A 12,152-nucleotide genomic window follows, 5' to 3' on the forward strand; every position below is an offset into this window, starting at 1 on the left:
AACGATTCCAATAAAACCAATGAAAATGAAAAACAAATTGCAATAAATATCCAATAAATGAATACCACTACAAAAAAAAAATAAAAATAAAAAAATGTTTGTAAATAAAAATAAAGTGCAACCTTTAGCAATTTATTGTCATGAATTGTATGGCAAATATTCATTCATTCATTCTTTTAAAATGTTGCTTCATTAATGCTCCGCATATAGTGCATGTGAATTTATCTTAATTTTTGAATTTACATACAATTAAATTTAAAATAAAATTTGCCATGTATGAAGTCAAAAAATAAAAAAAAATATTTGTTAATTAACATTGTGACAGAAGAGTATGGCAGATTTTAACAAGTAAGAGTCTTGTATTCGAATGTGCCGAATATTGTATACCCACCATCAATATATGATAATAAAATATTTTTCTGATATAGGGGTTATACAAAATCGAACAAATGTTAAAATCTTTTAAAACAATTTTAATGTATTGTGGTTCCAGTAGTACAAATATGGTCCAAATTTTAAATTCTATGGAGTTTTTTTTTTAAAAAAATTAAGTAAAATTATAAATTTTGGTACACGTTTCTCCGCAAAAAAATATATAGTATATACATATTATTAAAATAATATTAGAAAAACTGAAATTAACAATCCATTTATATATTTTTTCGGCTCAATAGTTTCCCCTTGCATTTACAAGGGGAAAAATGCAATTTTTTCAGTTTTTGTAAAAATGTTGGCATTAAATAATTACTTTTGCAATTTAATTTAAAAGAATCGAAATGTACACGTAATTGTCGTTCTAATAATATATAAAAGACAAAAATTGGTTAAAGTTATTAAAAACTCGCCAGGCCATTAACGTGTATCAGGTCACTAGAATTAGAAATGTAGAAACAAAATTAACATATTTTGAGAAATATTAAAATAAAAGCACATTTTTACTTAAAATATATCCATATTTACTTGTATATCAGGTTTTTTCTTCGTAGGTATCCGTTAACCTATTCCCAGGTATTACCAAAAAAATTTAACTTTTTTAACGGCAGTTTCAAAACTCCAATTTCAAAGTTTTTAAAATTTTGTTAAACAAATTTAAAAATTTTTTGATCATCACATTGGGATTTATTGAGAACATAATAGGGAATAAAAATATGAAAAAAGTATGAAAATACCATAGATGGGGGTAGTGCACTAATTTTGCAGTTTGCACTAATACTTATGGTGTTTTCTTTTCTGACACAAAATGTTGCCTATATATTGTGTACCATTTATTAAATGTTACCCATACCCTCATAATGTGTTGCATTTTTAACGATCACAATTGAACAAAATCGTTACCATTTATGCAATTTTCTTTTATGTAGCTACTAAATATTAAAAAACTATACTTTTTGCTTACAAAAAAAGTGGTGCATTTCTAACCCTTTGATCAAATTGAGGGTGAAACATGTAGCATATATTCAGGGTTTTAGGGTAACATTATTAGAAAAGAACACGACCAAACTACATTTTTTTTTTTCAGAAAAGAACACAAAGAAGGGTAAAAGGCAAAATAAATGCAGCATTTATGCCAGAAAAGAAAACACCATTAGTGAAAGTGCAAAATTAGTGCAATCATTTTGTTCATATTTAGTGCTGAGTTGAAAATTAGCAGCCTCACTAAATATTAGTGATAGTGAGTTAAAAAATGTTGCAATCAAAATTAAATTAGTTGATTTAAAAAAATGCAATCATTAGTTTATTGCAACATTTTTGTATGCACTAATTTGAGTGCAACTTCAAATTGTGCACTAAATTTTTATGTTCAAAATGGTTTAAGTTTATTCCTGTACACTAATTTAAAACTTAAGACTAATATTTCATTAAAAATAACAAAAAGTATTTAAAATTTTTATTTTTCGAATTTGGATTCAATAATTTCATACTACTCATTTTTTAAAATTTAGTGATAGTATGTTTAATGCAGCCTTTTTTTGATTGCATTTTAAAATTTTGCACTAATTAATTGTAGTGCAGATTTTTGCACTAAATCTTCACTATTTTTTTTAGTGATAGTTAAGAAATGTGCATTATCACTAAAGCTGATAAAAAATAGTGCAAACTAAATTTTTTGCAATTTTGTGCAATGCTGATTTCAATCAACATTTAGTGAACTACCCCCAACTATGGAAAATACCTCCTATAGTTTTTCCGTACCTGCGATTTAAATTTCGCGTTTTTCGAGAAAAACTATTTTTTTATATTTAAAATATTAAAATTTTAAAATATTGTATTGTGTATTAGAAAATAGTATTACTAAGCCACTTTGAAAAATGTTCACATTTTTGTTCAATTTTGACCACACATTTTTCAAAGGACAAAATATTTTATTTATACCTGCTTTAATAACGTATTTAGTATTTTATTGAAGATTTTTGAATAATAAAATTGATTTTAACCCTTTAGTGTACTTTTGATTTATTAGATTTAAAAAATAACTCGAATGATTCAGTTTATTTAATTCTGAAAAATATTAAAGTAAAAAGCACCACTCATATTGACTGTGTTTTTCGTGATTTTAAAAGTTGAGGGTAATTTTAACCCCAAGTGCTATTAAGGGTTAATTTTAATTTTTGAGCTGTTTTTGTAAATACTAGACATCATGTTATATTTTTCTTAAGTTTCATCAAAATCGGCCCAAAAATATATAACATTTCGCTATCTTTCCATTAGCAATTCCAAATATTGAAAAAAATTGACCTTTGACCTTCACGATTTAAGGGTGAACGTTTTCCGATTTTAGTAAAACTTTCAGAATATATTTAAAATTGCATAGAATTGCTATAATATTCTGAATAGCTTTTGCCTAAAAATCATAACAGTAAAGAAATTCGGCTCATTCGCCAAAATATGAGCAAAATAATAGTGTTTCTCGAAAATCTCAAAATTTAAATCGCAGGTACGGAATAACTATAGGAGGTATTTTCATACTTTTTTCATATTTTTATTCCCTATTATGTTCTGAATAGATCAACAAATTTTGAAATTTGTTTAACAAAATTTTAAAAAATTTGAAATTGGAGTTTTGAAACTGCCTTTAAAAAAATTTAATTTTTTTGGTCATACTACGAAGACAAAAACTCATATGCAAGTAAAAATGGATATATTTTAAGTAAAAATGTGCTTTTATTTTAATATTTCTCAAAATATGTTAATTTTGTTTCTACATTTCTTTTTCTTGTGGCCTGAGACACGTTAATGGCCTGGCGATTTTTTAATAACTTTAACATTTTTTAACCAATTTTTGTCTTTTATATCTTATTAGAACGACAATTACGTGTACATTTCGATTCTTTTAAATTAAATTGCAAAAGTAATTATTTAATGCCAACATTTTTACAAAAACTGAAAAATTGCATTTTTCCCCTTGTAAATGCACCTCAAAACTTCAGCGTCGTTGCGGCAGCAGTTAACGTTATCCTATCATCCAAATATTTTACACAACGAGTTTCTACAATACATGGAACCATTCTAGAGGGGGGACGGCCTGTACCTAGACATTTTTTTCGTCCATACAATCTTGGAGCACTTTTTTCTGAAGGTTTTTGCGCAAATAAAAATAATGACGTCCTTTTTTTTTGGAAAATTTTCACTCCTTGTGGCGGTTCAATGGTTGGTGATAGAAAGGAAATGCTTAAAATGCCCTATCATCGTGTATATTTAAAAAATTTAAAATACTTTTTTTATTTTGTTTATTCATATATTCAACCGTTTTTGCTCTACAGAAAAATGTGCTCAAAATCCGCGTCTTTAAGTGCGTTGAACCACCACAAAGACTGAAAATTTTCCAAAAAAAAGGACGCCATTTTTTTTATTTGCGCAAAAACCTTCAGAAAAAAGTGCTCCAAGATTGTATGGACGAAAAAAAATGTCTAGGTACAGGCCGTCCCCCCCCTCTAGAAAGGTTCTATGTATTGTAGAAACTCGTTGTGTAAAATATTAGGATGATAGGATAACGTTAACTGCTGCCGCAACGACGCTGAAGTTTTGAGGTGCATTTACAAGGGGAAAAAATGCAATTTTTCAGTTTTTGTAAAAATGTTGGCATTAAATAAGTGACCTGGTCAGAAACGAACTCTAATATACATATATAAATTTATTAAATTGCATAAAATTTTTCATAATTCCAAGTTTATTTCCAAGTCTTTGTAAGTTTGTTTGTTGGTTTGTTTATTTGTTTGAGCAAACGGCTGAACCGATTTTATTGAAATTTGGAACGTAGATAGATCCTTACTGGGAAGCGTCAATAGGCTATATATTTTTTATTTTACTACGACAGGGGTAGCGAAGCGCACCGGGTCAAGCTAGTAAGTAATAATACAAAAATTGTATAGTTACTAAAATTCGACAAATAACTAAAGATAAATGAGTCTGTAGATGAGTGATCCAATATTACTGCAAGTAGATACAATTCTAAAAACATCAAAAATATATTTGTTATTTAGTAAAAAAAAGTCTGAATGATTTTAGAATTGATTTCGAAACAGAAATTTTAGAGTCTAAACATGAACATATGCTGCCGAATTAATATAGAATAGCAATTAATAGTCAAAATATTAACTTAGATTAAAGTGGTGATGAAAGTGATGGCGAATGTGATTTTGAAACGGTTTTCGAAAGAGATATTGAGGATGACATTTATAATTATTAGGTTGAAATAGATGAAGGCCATGATCTTAAAATATATGTATATAAGTGATAATATTAGCCTCGTACATAAGTGTTGCAAAATATTTAATAAATCTAATGATAAACACAAAATATTACAAACTTACATTAAACATCGTTGCACAGCTTTGTCTAACATGATAATAAACTTGTTGCTTATTTATAAATGCGTCAATCATACTGTCTGACTTCAAATTAGCAAGCTTTGGGCAACGTTGATAGAGCTAGAGTGTATAATACAATTAGTTATTAATAACACTGTCCAACAAATTGAGACTTTTTGATTGGACCATAATAGCGACCCTATAATTCTGAAAGGACATATTGAATAGATAATTTTTGTAGAATAATCTTATAGTCCAGTTGATCTCATTTTTTTTACAGTGGGTCAAAGTTTTAATTTTTTGATCGAAGGTAGCATTATACTAACTGAAAAAAGTTAATATCTGAGAGAATTCTTATTATCAGAGGTATATTGTGGAATTTTATGGGGATAATTTTTGTGGAAGATCTTAACCACCTATCATTAGGGGTCATTCTTTACTTTTTAAAAAAAAAATAAATTATTCGAATAATTCGATTAATTTTAAACATGTGATCGAATTATTCGAAAATGCTAAAATCTCTTATTCGTTTTATTAATCAAGAGATTAATTTTAATAAAAGTTACTCTCCCCCGAGATTCAGTGAAACTCAATACGTTATACATATATTCAGTATTTTGTGAGCAGGATTAATCGATAAAAATAAATTTTTTTTTAAGGTTTTTACGATGTTGATATGATATGTGTAAGTTCAAAAATATTTGCACATTTGTTATTTGTTGCAAGAATGTTGTATTTTTAAAAACCTAAAATTTTTCGAAATCTATATTCTCCTTGAAAGTGTTATGTCTTAAACATTTAGCTAACATCAAATTGATTCCGAAAAATTCAAATAAAATTCGAACTAGATTGAATTTTGAAGAACGGAAAAAACCGTTTTGGTGAAACTATATGAGGTTTATAACGTATTAATTTAAACTAATTATATTAAATAATTCTACGAAAATTAAAATAAAGTTTTGGCAAAAAAAATTACAAAAGTTCGAATATCTTTGCGAAAAATATGAAAAAAATCATAGAAAACTTAAAAAATACCTTTTCCATATCACCAAATAGTGACGCGAAAACAAACATTTTGAGAAACTGTATCTTAGATTGAATTAAACTTTTTTTAGTTGTTTGGGGCCATAATATATATACATACATATATACAGTATTAATTTTAAAACAAACTAAAATATTCCTCGTTTAAACAACGTTGACTGAAAGAATCCCAATTAAAGTCGCGTGGTTATAAATGCGTTAAAACTCTTTTCTTATTACAATATTTATGAAATTAAAAACTGAATTATTAAATTACTGATATTAAAAGCAATTATTTAGCAGTAGTACGAATTTTAAGATTTAAACTAGTAGTATCTTTCAGTAAAATGAAATGTCACATTTAAAAATGAATTACACCAAACTCCTACCTTCGGCTACATCAGTGGAATAGTTATTATTTTTAGAGCAATTTCTCTTTCTGACTCCATTTAAATTTTAATTACATTTTCTCACCTCTTGATATTGTGAAAACATTGTTAAATTTTTTTTAATTTTTTTAGCTTCCTGTTCTTTTTCAAATGTGACTTGTTGTAGCAGTTTTGGAAGAATTGCACGAAACCTTTTTCGTCGTTTTAGTTTAGTTTTTGTTTGTGTCATTGTCTTAGATGTCATCTTGACAAATGTCACTTAATTGCATGAATCATTTTGTACAAGTTGTAAAATGTAACATTTTATTTTAGCACTTAATTTGTTTTTTGGTGCGCTACACATGTAAATTGGAAGATATGCTTATGAATTCTTTCATTCTAGCATCCACCGATGAAGCAAAAAATGGACTTAATTTTTAAAAATAGAGAGTTATAAAGTTGCGAATTGATATAGGTACAAAACTATAAGTATTTCCGAACTTTATGAACTCCAATGAAACAGAGTATTGCTATATGAAAACCCCTGCACTGAACCAATTTGTATAAGATCCATGGTTAGTGGAATCGTTTATTGCAAAAACCAATCAAGCAACAAAAAAATTCAAAATTGAGTTATTGGGCTATTAATGTTTTGTAAAGGTAAATGCATAGTTTAATGTAGTCAAAATTAAATACTGCCACCCTATTATGCGAAGCAAAGCCGATTCCAATATTTTTGGAAAGCGCTCGGTCTTGAAAAATGATAGCGTGTGCTATTTATCTCTTACAATTTCCGAGTTAGAGGCATTTCAATATTGAAATTTTTAAATTTTTGAAGGACGGAGTTTTAAAGTGGCGATATTATTGTTAGGGTTATGACAATTCATAATGGAAAGACTCATAGAAAAGTAAACTGAAGTTTCGTGAACTTCGATCAACATATCGCAATGGTTTCTCTTAAGACCGTCAACTCAAAATTTAAAAATTTTCAGTATAGGCAAAAAATTGTTTTTTTTTTTAATACATTACAATGAAAGTTGAGGACAGATACAACTGTATTTTTTGACGAAAGAGTAGAGAAAATTATGTAAGATTTTTACAGTGGGTAGTAAGATGTACATCGATTTCTCGCATAAAGTGAAAATTAAAAAATTTTTAGTTGACTTTAGAGGAACAGACAATAGTTTGTGCTGAGTTTTCTGTTAAAATAGAAAATTTTCAGAAAGTTTTAAGCTAAATAATCACTATTTCGAGAGGATATTTGTTGGCGTGGTAGGTTTCAAAATTACAAATTTTACTTTGGCACAAGGTTTATATGGACAGACAGACAGCCAGTCAGAAAAAGATTCTTAGTCGATTTGTATATATCAACGTGTGTGTTGGACCATTAATTTTGGCCGTTAAAAGCATGACTTCGTATAATTTATTTATTTTGTGTAGATAAGTATGTACAGGATATTGTAAATTCGCTGTTGTCCGCCTTTTTTTCTAATCTTCGCACCAATTTATCTCCCGTTTTTTTTTTTGTTCGTTTTGAGGTGTGAGCAGTTTAAAATAAAATATGTACTGTAAGTTACAGCATCAACAACATTTTTTGGAAAAGAGACACTAATTAATTGCAATACCACTTGATATTCGTGTTTGTAATTTGTCAATGATGCTCTTCATACACGGCAGAAACACGCTTCAACAAATAATTATTTTTTTCTTTTATAAAATAAAATTTAATTGTTTTAGTTGAAAGAGAAATTTGAAGTTAACCGGTCTAATTTTAGTAATGGAAATGATATAGTTTTGCCAAAAATATCTTTGAAGTAAGAAAAAAATGTACTTATTTATTTAAATGCATATGACTTCTTACAACAGACCTTAAAATTTTACAGATATTTAAAACCTACGATATAATCTTATTAGTAGCCAAAATCTTCTATTACAAATACCAATATTTAGAAATGAAACACTTAATGCTGAAATCAATTCGGTTACAATAGACGAATTAATAAAATATTATGGCGTTATGGGAGCTCAAAGTAGAGTTCCATCGACATGTAAAATGTTCAAATTCGTGCCATTTTTTTTGTTTCAAATCCGATTGCAAAGATTTTTATATTTTTGGAAATCGTAGGCATTTCAAAATTTAATTTTTTTAAAAATATAGGGCGTACGTTTGGGCCGCATGGAGTCGATTTTTTTGTTAGTTAGACAACTAAATTACCAATAATATACAAAAGATTTCATAACAATATCAATTATGAATCCAAAACTAAACGATTTTCAATTTAAAAATTAAAAAAAATAGTAGATTTTTTTGGTCGAAAAGGTAAAGAGTTAAATCTTTCTTTATTAAAAAACCTTCCTTTACGAATATATAACAATTTTATGTTTTTCTGTAAGGTATCTTTACGGAGAACATTTTGGTATAAAAAATATATTCTATTTTTCGAATATGTCGGTCTTACGCCCTTCGGAAATTGACCTATTTTTTATAAAAATTTCAACATTGGGCCACATGTTATAAAATCCCAAAGCTGGGACCAGAAAACGGAAAGCAGCTTTGGAAACCTTAATGTGTTCCCTAGTTATCTCCAAATATCTGTCAATATCTTAATTAGTTTCAAAATATGCCACTTAAAAGTCAGTGCTTCAAAAAAAATTTCACTTTTTCATATTTTAGTATAAAATGTGACTAAGTCAGAACCATTGACTTGTTGAATAAAATGATCCAAAAAATCTAAAAATGTGCAATATGAAAGACTGAGTTTTAAAAGTGGTATATTTTTGAATCTAATTGAGACATTGTCTTGAATTGTCTTTTTTGTAAGACCAAAAATAAACTTATCTAAACGAAAAAAATTAGTTCGGAATAAATGTGGATCATATTGTTCCTAATATTTGGAATCCTATTAAAATTTTGATACAAATTTTAGTTTTAGAAACTCAATAAATATGTAATAAAATCTTTATTTATTAATACAACTCAATGACTCATTCGGTCCAAAAGTACGCCCTATATTTTAAAAAAAGCGGACCAAGGTAAGGCAACATTTTAAAATTTAAATTTTGAAATGCCTATAACTCGGAAGCACCGAGTACATTTTTGAAAAGAGTACATAATTTCCTACACGCTGATATATAATATGCATTTCTTTTATTTTCCCGTAGTCTAATTAATGGATTTAAAATCAACAACAAACTGAAAATTTATAGAATCTTGCCGTTTTGCAATATGTTTTAGTGCACTGCATAACCGGCGACTGCATTACCAAACATCGGAGAAAACTACAAGATAAAGCTAATTACTGCGAGTTATGTATTTGAAAGCCATTAATTATGCTACGGGAAAAGAAAAGATATACATATTATATACCAACGTGTAGGAAATTATGTCGTCTTTTCAAAAATGTACAAAATTTTTAAGAATTAAAAAAATTATAGAAGACTTTTTTCAAAAATATTGGAATAAAATATTATAGCTGATTTTTTTGGAAAATTTTAATTTTTAAAATGCAATAAAAGTTTTGTTTATGAATCGTTTTTAATGAAATTTTACATTTATATAGAAACTTTCGATCCAAATCCAACAGTGAAAAAGATATTTGTGAATTGTTAATGACAATCCCACAATTCCCAAAAAACTTTCCAAAAGTCCCAAAATTGGGATTTTTTAGATTTTTTGATTTATTGAAGGCATCAAGCTCGGGGCTATGAAATCCTTTTGTACAATATTGAAGAACGTATTGGGACATACAAAACAGGTCTTAATTTTTTGAAAGCAGCTATGCGCTTTGAGAAAATGTTATCTAAAGTTGAAATTTATATAAAAAATAGGTCTACTACGGAAGGCTCTGGACCACGTAATAATACGAATTTTGATATTGTTATGCTTTTGTAATATTACACGAAATGTTGTCTTTCAGAAAAATATAAACACACTATTTATCTTTTTCTTATTTTCTGTATAATTTAAAATTAATGTAAGTACTTTTTTCGAAAAAAATGGCGAAAAAACTACTTTTTTATTTTTTTTAAGTTTGAATGCACATAACTTTTGACTCAGTAGATATTTTTAAACAACTCTTTCATACTATTATTAATACATGTCTTGTTAATTCAAAAAAGGTGCCCCACTTTGGGGCATTGTGGCTCGGTCCCCTTGGTGTTATAAGCCAAAACTTAAACTACATCCTCTATAGCCATGGGAAATTTTATTAAAATCGGGCAATTCGTTTAGAAGTTACAGATTTTTTTCCACTTTTTTTTCAGATACCCCACTGTGCAATGTTTGGATATTCTGACTGACTTTGACTCAATTCATTTCCCACTAAGATATGATTATATCCTTCCTTTATATATCCATGAAATTGGATTTGAGATACTTCTCATCTAGTCCTAGTTAGAATTTTTCCACCCGCTCAATTACATTTCACTGAGAAATGAATGGTCTTAGTTCGCCTACATACCACAAAATAATCTTAGCACTTTAGCATACCACGAGAAAAATCTAAATAATTTTAGATTTGCTAAAAAAAATCATTTTTAGCAAACTGTGAAATTTAAATTTTCATAAAAGGTGGACTAAGCACGTTTGCACACTAAGCTAAGAATATGTAATTATATTACATTGTAATATATTTTACTTTTTAATTTTCACATCACACAAGACTGAAAAATTTCCTTACTTCCAAAATTCCGGTGGTCTTAATTTGCAAAATATAAATTAGACAACAAAACCAAAATAAAGAATTTAATTTTTCTTCGAAGTTAAACCGATTTACGTTTAATGCCCCTGAAAATCATTGTATTTACAAAATGTTTGCCACAATATGAGGCAACAAACCGACACACAACAAGTAAACATAAGCTGCTACAATTGTGCAACAATGATAATCGCCCATTTCATTCAGTTGCTATTCAGTCTATCAGTCACTCAGTCAGTGGGACAGACGGTCATTTGCTCATTGATTTAGGCATCAAACGTGAGACAATGCCTTATAAACCCATTTAATGCATCAACTGGAAAATCGGTTTGGTTTTTGTTTTTTGTTTTTATTATTTTGCTCACAAATAAAAATAACAATTGCAGCACATGGTGTCATACAATTCTAGTTCAATTTTTGAATGTTTTTGTTGTCGTAACGTAATCGGTTTTACGTATTGTTTTTGTTCTCCATTCATTCATACATTCGTTCCTTCATTCATTGTTTTATTCATTCATTGTCCTGAGTTACGTGCCAATTTGTTGCATTTAATGCGTAACACAGAATTACGTGTATCATACAATCCGCATGATCGGTTAATTCCTCAAATGTCCCTTCAACTCACTCATTCATTCCTTCACTTACTCATTTATTTATTTATTGTTTTGCAAATTTCTTAGTTTGTTTGTACGTGATTTTAATGAAAAACTAGATTGTGTCCATTTTGTTTAAGGCCTTTTCCCATTGTGAATTTTTGGATTTTGCATTAAAATATTCGTATTAGAGTTCTGTGAATGTGCATGATTTTTCAATTTGTCCTTTTTTTTTAGAGATTATCTAGTTTGTCTTTAAGGGCACACGTACATTAAATCAACATTTTCGAAAATAAACACGATTTTGCTGCAAAGTAAATGTCCTGCTGGGTCAAGACAATTTTATGTGCAATTTTTTTTTATTGATTTTCTTTTGTCTATTTTTATTATTTTCCTTTTTCAGGTTTCTTGTTGAGATTTATTTTGCAGCAAATTCATTTCAATTTAAATTTTGTAGTCTGGAAATTATTTAACGCTTCAAAATTAGTAAATTTCGTTAGTAGTTCACCCCTCTATACTTTAATACTCATTAAGTGAGCCGTGGAGAAACAAATTTGTTGCATTATAAAACACGTGCATTTGTTTGGTTGATAAAACAGAATCATGTCCCGAAAACATTCTATCGAATCAACGATGTGTAACCTATTTCTTCTGAACATGACA

This window comes from Calliphora vicina, chromosome 3 (assembly GCF_958450345.1).
Source record: "Calliphora vicina chromosome 3, idCalVici1.1, whole genome shotgun sequence".
NCBI classification, from domain to species: domain Eukaryota; kingdom Metazoa; phylum Arthropoda; class Insecta; order Diptera; family Calliphoridae; genus Calliphora; species Calliphora vicina.